The sequence below is a fragment of the Elgaria multicarinata genome, chromosome 1 (assembly GCF_023053635.1).
Source record: "Elgaria multicarinata webbii isolate HBS135686 ecotype San Diego chromosome 1, rElgMul1.1.pri, whole genome shotgun sequence".
Classification (NCBI taxonomy): Eukaryota; Metazoa; Chordata; class Lepidosauria; order Squamata; family Anguidae; genus Elgaria; species Elgaria multicarinata.
Window position 1 is genome coordinate 50,067,139 of NC_086171.1, and position 8,209 is coordinate 50,075,347.

Below are 8,209 nucleotides of genomic sequence, written 5' to 3' on the forward strand. Positions count from 1 at the left end.
TAACTTACAGTTTATACAGAAGCAAGTCTCATTGATACTAGTGGCACCCACCCCTGCTCAACAAGCAGGGACGGCCCTACTATGAGGCAGAGCGAATCAGAAGCCTCAGATGACAGATGTTAGTAGTAGTAGTAATAATAATAATAATAATAATAATAATAATAATAATAATAATAATGGCAGCAGCAATAGGAAAAGATCACAATTATTCCGTTAGTCACATCAGTCATTGGCATCACATCAAAAAACTATATAGAAAACCTTCAGAAACTGGGCCTACTAAAATACATCCACACCAACATCCAGAAAGCAGTCATACTTAAAACATGCTCAGCTTTCAGGAAATTCATGAATCTGTAAAAGACAGCATGACTTGGCAATGCCTGTTATATCCGTCTAGAAAACCCGCCATGAGTGAGAAAGAGGCAATAATAATAATAATAATAATAATAATAATAATAATAATAATAATAATAATAATAATAATAATAATAATTTTCTTACCCGCCTCTCCTTCTGCATTGAGGTGGGAAACAATATAGAATACAAAATATTATTAAATACATAAAACTGATTAAGGGAGAGAGTTATACAAAGTTTCAAGAACAGCAGACCTGATAGCCATATATTTATCCACTTGCAAGTTGCGTCTATGTAACACTTGTTCAAAACTTTCCCTTTTTCTTTTTGGAACAGTACATACGATGGAAATGATAATGTTATATACACAATATATGGGGTTTTTTCATTTCCATGATGTATTTTCTACTTGGTTGATAGTCACAATAAAAAAATTATTTTAAAAATAAATAAAAATAAAACTGATTAAAACATATAAAACGAATACATTATTAAAACAACAGCCACACGTCTTAAAATTTGACTGGGTAGGCCTGCCGGAAGAGATCAGACTTTATTGCTTTTTTATATTCGGAAAGACTGTTGAGTTGGCGGATCTCTCCCAGTAGGCTGGGAGCGGCAGAAGAGAAGGTCCTCTGGGTAATGGTTGTCAGCCTAGTTCTCACTGACTGAAGTAAATTCTTCCCAGAGGACCTGAGTGTGTGGGGTGGATTGTACAGGACCTAAAATGAGGCACTGTACAATTATGAAAGTACAAAGGGTCCTGCCTGGCAGCCTGAAAGGCACAACACATTTAGGGAAATCAAAATGGAAGGGATAAGAATGCCATCATTAGAAGGGAAGACACAACTGCCAACATCATTGCAATGAGCTTCTACTAGCCTTTTCTTCTTGTCAGTTGTCATCATGGCCATGTGGCAGGCAACACTGAGCAGGTCCTTGCTGGTGGGGAAGATCTCTTCTAAATGTCTGCATTACCACCATTAATAGGCTTCTCAAAATATTAAAACTACTCTCTTTCTGAGAGTAGCCGTCACGCTTTGCTTCAGTCAAGTAACCCTGGGTAGCATATTATGCCACTCTGCTGTCCTTCCTGCTCGGGTTGTGTGTTCGCTTAGGAGTCCAGGGAGTAACAGAATCGATGAGAGTTCTGCTTTTCTTGCTTCAGAGAGCAGGAGTCCTGTCAATTCCAATTCCTCGCCAGCTTCCAAGAGCGAAGGTGGCAGCGGGAGCAAAAGGATACGCTGAGACATGCACGCGTCGGCAGAGCTGTGATGTTCTTGGAGCAGCCGAGCTCAAAACGGGCAGATTTTTAAGCTGATGCCTCCGCTTTGAGGGATTTTAGTGGAATCTAAAAAGAGGCAGGGAGATTTAAAAACTTTCCCGAGAACTATTTTCACTCGCTTGCAATTGTGACTTGAATGTTGACTTATCCAAATAGGCTAGATGGAAAGTGGTCACTATTAACTCGTAATAATTAAGATGGAGTGTTGTGCATACCGGCAAATAGCATTTAGAAGTTATTTATTTATTACATTTATTTATTTACATTTATATACCACCCCATAGCCGAAGCGCTCTGTGCGGTTTACAAAAGTTAAAAACAGTAAACATTGAAAACAAATATGCAAAAATTTAAAACCATAAAAACAGCAATATCATTTAAAACAATGAAAATAAGTCAGGAAATATTTATGAAAAGTGCAAACAGATTGTCTAAAACCTAATTGTTACTGGTGCTGACGGTCAGCCCCTGCAAACCTTTCTACCCCAGAGGGGCACCCCATTTATCGTTTTTGTCATGATCTGAGACTGATTAACCACATTTTGATCCCCTCTTTTCCTGTTGTCCCCAATCTGTCTTTGATTCCTCCTTTTGCATCATGGTTTCTCAGTTGTTGACCTGTCCATTGCTTTCTTTAGCATCCCTGTGCACCCGGACTCTCAGTATCTCCTGGCTTTCACCTTCAATGGACTCCAATACTCGCCTTCACATGTTGTGAGGGGCCAAAAGGAATATGTGTTAATTCATTTAAACGGGGGGCGCAGTTAGTGGCAGAGCGGAAAGCAGAGGCAGCGACTTGGTCCCTCCTGGTCCCTCCTTTCTCCTCTGGCTTGCTTTTTTCTCTTTAGTTGGTTCTTGCGTCCAGCAGGAATGTCAAAAGAAGTGAGCAAGAAAGGCACCACCCTGCCACACCTTTATTTCCAGAGCTTGTGTTTTGACCGTTAGAACCTGTTTGAGTCTCATTCAGGGATGGGCCTACCATTAGGCCAAGTGAGGCGATTGCCTCAGGCGGCAGAGGTTGGGAGGTGGCAGCAAGCTGTTTGAGGAGAGTGCTGTGTCACATGGCCTGCCATGCGTCCCCTAACCTGTTGCCTTCAGCTGTGGCGGAGGATGCTATCCCCATCATCAATGTTGAAGAAAGTTTCATCTGCCAGTCCAGGTAACATTTGTATATGGAATGTGAGGTGTACCTATCTTACTCTTCGCCCCAGGCAGCAAAATGTCTTCAGCCAGTCCTGGTCTCACGTCTAGGGGAAGATCATTCCTAAAGTCTGTTCATACAGCAGGTTCAGATTTCTAATTCTTTAAATTCCTATGAAGCATTTCTTTAGTACTTAAAACATTTCCAGCCATCTGAAATTTGCTGTTTAGTCTAAGTTGATTATATATATATATATATATATATATATATATATACACACACACACACACACACACACACACACACACACACACACACACACACACACTTACTTCTCACTGAGTGGGAAGAGGAGTCTAGCAAAGGACTCGTCCAAGTAACTGTTACATGTTTTGTGTGTCATTGAAACCACCTTGGTAATGTTTTGTTTGCAAAGCAGCTGTCTGGGTAATATACTCAAATCTTTCACTGTCACATATTATCATAAAGTCATTTTAGCAGAACCATTTTTAATTCTCTCTAGGCTGTTCCTCCTACAAAAGAATGTAAAATCATCCTTTGTAGAGGAAATTTAGTGCTATATTAAACTCAAAGAGTTAGAATCATAAACTTTAAAAAATGGAAATTAATAGGAGTCTTCGGGTTAATGTATCAAGTTCCTGTCAGGATAATTAACTTGGACTGGAATTCAGGAGTTTTGTTGGCTTGCTTCACTTTGACATAGCATGAACTGCCTGTATTTTAGCTAGTGATGGGTGATCTTAACCTTACAGAATCATAATTTGCTCATCAAGTTACAAACTCCTCCATCTAATCTTGGCTAAAAGTTCTCCATTATTCCAAGTTCTTGCTGCTTATACAGACTGTTTATGCGCATCAATTGTAGTGCATCACTACATTGGGCTTGTTCAGAAGACACCTTAAACCATGGTGGTTAAGCCAGAAAGCCAGGCTCTGTTCAGAAGACACCTTAAACCATGGCTTTAACCATGGTTAATAAGGTTTTTTGCTTTTTTTACTGTTTCTGCTTCAGCCACTGTGAGACCCTTTTTTGTCTGAATGGCGGAATAAAAATGCTTAAATAAATAAATAAATAAATAAATAAATAATAAAGCCATGGTTTAAGATGTCTTCTGAATGGGGCTGTTGTGTTCTTTCCTCTGATTGGCTGTTTTCACATGCCCTACTGTTTACCTACAGACGGTGTGGTGCTGCAGGAGCCACATTGAGTGGCTACAGCATGAGCAGAAGTTCCAGAAGAGGCACTTCCATCTGCTGAAGCCCAGATCTCTTCCTTGCCCACCAGCCGCCTTGGGCTGCACCACTCCCCTCTTGACTTCCTTCTCCTTGGATTCCCTTTCCAGTACCCCTCACACAAGCACCCAGGTCTAAAATAAATGTTTACCTACCGAACAAGAAAATAAACCATCCAATACTGGATGAAATGGCCTTGGTTGACTAGCTGGATACAGAATGAAAACAAAGCCATGAGTGAAAACGAAACACAGAATCACAGAATAGTAGAATTGGAAGGGGCCTACAAGGCCATTGAGTCCAACCCCCTGCTCAATGCAGGAATCCACCCTAAAGCATACCTGACAGATGGTTGTCCAGCTGCCTCTTGAAGGCCTCTAGTGTGGGAGAGCCCACCACCTCTCTAGGTAACTGGTTCCATTGTAGTACTGCTCTAACAGTCAGGAAGTTTTTCCTGATGTCCAGCCGGAATCTGGCTTCCTGTAACTTGAGCCCATTATTCCGTGTCCTGCACTCTGGGAGGATCGAGAAGAGATCCTGGCCCTCTTCTGTGTGACAACCTTTTAAGTATTTGAAAAGTGCTATTGTGTCTCCCCTCAATCTTCTCTTCTCCAGGCTAAACATGCCCAGTTGTTTCAGTCTCTCTTCATAGGGCTTTGTTTCCAGTGGATACTGAAACAAGCAGTGGATACTAACTCAGTGGAGGCTGGTGGCTAGATGACTGGTGGGGTGGAGGAGAAGCCAAGAGGTCACCAAAGAGAGAGAGAGAGAGAGCCAAAAGGGTCAGTGGATATGGAGCTGTTTCTTTAATAAGGCAGGGTCCCTAATAATAGGGCCACCACTGTACTGTACTAACCTATGGGGCTGTTTCTTCAGATTTCAAATCCAAGCTTTTGGGAAATGGTAGCTAAAGCTGGTTAAGTTCCTCCAGCATGAGCATTGCAAAGGAGATGTTTACATTTTCCTCAGGACGTTGAGGTTAAACCAACCAACAGCAGGACATGCTTAGCAATGGCAGGGTTCAGATAGTTTAAGATGCAATCCTATGCATGATTAGACAGAAAAAAGCCATACAACTCTTAGCATTCTCCAGCCAGCATGGCTGGCTGAGGAATGGTGGAATTGCAGGATATTTTTTCCCTTAAATATGGCATGGGATTGCACACTTAGTCATGCATAAGAACATAAGAAGAGCCATGCTGGATCAGACCGAGGGTCCATCTAGTCCAGCACTCTGTTCACACAGTGGCCAACCAGCTGTCAAACAGGGACCAACAGCACCATCCCATCCATGTTCCCCAGCAACTGGTGCACACAGGCTTACTGCCTCTGATACTGGAGGAAGCACATAACCATCAGGGCTAGTAGTCATTGATAGCCTTCTGCTCCAGAAATTTATCCAAGCCCCTTTTAAAGCCATCCAAATTGGTGGCCATCACTACATCTTGTGGTGGTGAGTTCCATAATTTAACTATGCGCTGTGTGAAGACTGCTCAGGAAATTGTAATCAATCTTGGTTTGAATAATGAAAATATTCAAGTTCATTAGATAGCCATCCAAGCTGCAATTTATGTAAGAAGTATGCTTTATGGTCACAAATGGCTTGAAATAAGGCATTTACGGCTGGAAGTTTCCAGCAATAGGCTAATGGCCATTCTTCAAACACTGGCAGATGCGGCAAAGCTCTGGGAAAATCTGCGGACCCCCAAGTGGCCTGGATTTCCCACCAGTCCTGTTAATTGTATGAGCCCATCAAATGTTTCTGGTGAGGATCGCAGAATAAATGAGGCATGAAAGCTTCATCCTGTCCTGCCCCAGAGCTTGTCTTTCTGTTCTGCTGGTGAAAACGGTGTCCAACCTTTGGAAGATCTGCTTCACAGATTGACCTTGAAGTATGCAATCATTTACAGCAGGGTTGCACAACTGCAGCCCAGGGGCTGTGGCAGCCCTCCAAGGCCTTTATGGCACCTGCCCCCACCAATGCAAATCCCCACCCTGACCATTTTCCTTGCACCTGTACACTCCCTTGCCCAGAGATCTTCCTACAGGTTGCTCTTTCTCTGCCACTACTAGCAGCAAGGAAAGAGTGATCTGTATATCAGGATCTCTGGTGTGTGTACATGTGCATCTGTGTGTACAAGTGTGTGTGTATGCATGGCCCCCGAACCCTGAGCCAGCATCACATGGGGCCGAAAAGGTTGTGCAATCCTCGTTTGTGGTGTGGTGTTATCATGGGAATGCCCCATTCCTAGTTGTTAGAACTCAGCCATGATTAATGTGAAGCTGCTCAGGGTTACAAAGGCCTGTTTATTGTGCCCTGGAGACTGCAACACTGCAGCATAACAACTGAGTCCTACAGACTTCCCAAGAGAACTAAACAGCCAGTCAGTCCTCTGCTCAGTAGAATGGGCTTCGTCTGCTCATGCATGCGTGCATATACACACATACACTTCCAAAGCAGATGAAAGATGAGATGAATCTAATTCATTTTCCTTTTGGCAGTTGTTAATAAGTCATTGCATAGGAAACATACCTATGGTAAAGACTTGGTGGGGGAGCATAGCAGCACATGTACCCATGCAATTATTCATGTCAGCTTCTGAGACCGTGAATAGTATCCTCAGTTTCCATTGGGGACAGTGGAAGGATTCTCAGCAAAAATTCAAGCCTGCTCTTGGATGTATTAGGTTAGATCCAGATTTAGTCATACTTAGAGGATGACTAACCGAAGTCCCATTGATTTCAGTGGGTCTACTCCAAGTCTGAGTAAAGCTGGATCCAACCCATTAAACGTGAAAGAGTGAAATTAATGTATTTTAAGAGTATTTTTGATTATTTTTAATATCACATCCTCATAAGTATAGCAGTATTTTATCAACACAGATCAAGCTGTCCCTTTTCCCCATTCTTTTTCTCTTTTAAGCTAAGGGATTCTGGATGACATCCATCAACCCAGTGAATTGTATCACATGATAACCACTTGAGTTGACCCAGAAATATAGGTGCGCCTGCAAAATAAGTGCATATAGTCTGAAACACTGGCTATCCAGTGCCCATTTTGGAAAATATCTATTCTCTTCCATAGGAAATATAAGCAACATCTTTCCACTTGGGGATGGAAAAATATATCAATTTCAATTTCTCTCAGTTCTTCATTTTTCCAAACTTAAGTTTGTTTCATCCCTAACTTTTGAGATTTTTTCTTCTTAAAGTTTGCATGAAAATTTGTACAATGTTTTGTGCATGTTTAATCTAATACATCCATTTGTGGATCCAATTTTTCTTAATTTACTCATTCTTTGTGGACAATTTTCCTGCTATAATGCATTTCTGACTGTTATTTTCACTAATATATGTACTTTTGTACATATTTTTTGGTTGGAGAACTCCATTGCAAAATTCGGGGAAGCACTTATTTCAGACCATAGTTGTGTTTTGGGTTGCATATTGGTTCGAAAGTGTGAAATTAGGGAAGTTCACATTAATATGAGAACTCGGAGGATGGCAACAAGGCCTTTTCGGTGGTGGCCTCCCGACTGTGGAATGATCTCCCTGATGAGGCTCGCCTGGCGTCAACGCTGCTATCTTTCCGGCGCCAGGTTAAGACTTTTCTCTTTTCCCAGGCATTTAACACCATTTAACAACGCTAAGTTTGTTTTTTAATGTTGTTTTTAAATGGATACTGTTGCTTTTTATGTTTTTAAATTTTGTATACTTTTTAAATGTTTACTGTTTTTAACTTTTGTAAACTGCCCAAAGAGCTTCAGCTATGGCGCTGTATAAATGTAATAAATAAATAAATAAATAAATAAATAAATCATATGCCTACTGAATGCATTTCTCTCCCATTTCTATTTCTGTTATGCATATGGAAGCTCTAGTTTAATTTAGGGGGTAGGAAGTGACAATAGCATAACATTGGCATAGGTAAAACGGATTAGGCAGTTCCTAGTTTTGAAAGTGGACCAAGAAAAAAAGAAAAGAAAAAATCAAGGGACGCCCCTGATGTGTGAAATACTGAACAGAATCTTTGAAAAGTGTCTTTGTGAGATAAACCAGGGCCATTTTCAAACCTCCCTCAGCTCCTGGAAAGATCTACAAAGCCAAACATCTAACTAGAGTTTGCAAGTTTTCCTTGACAGAGAATATCTTTATTTAAAAAAAATATG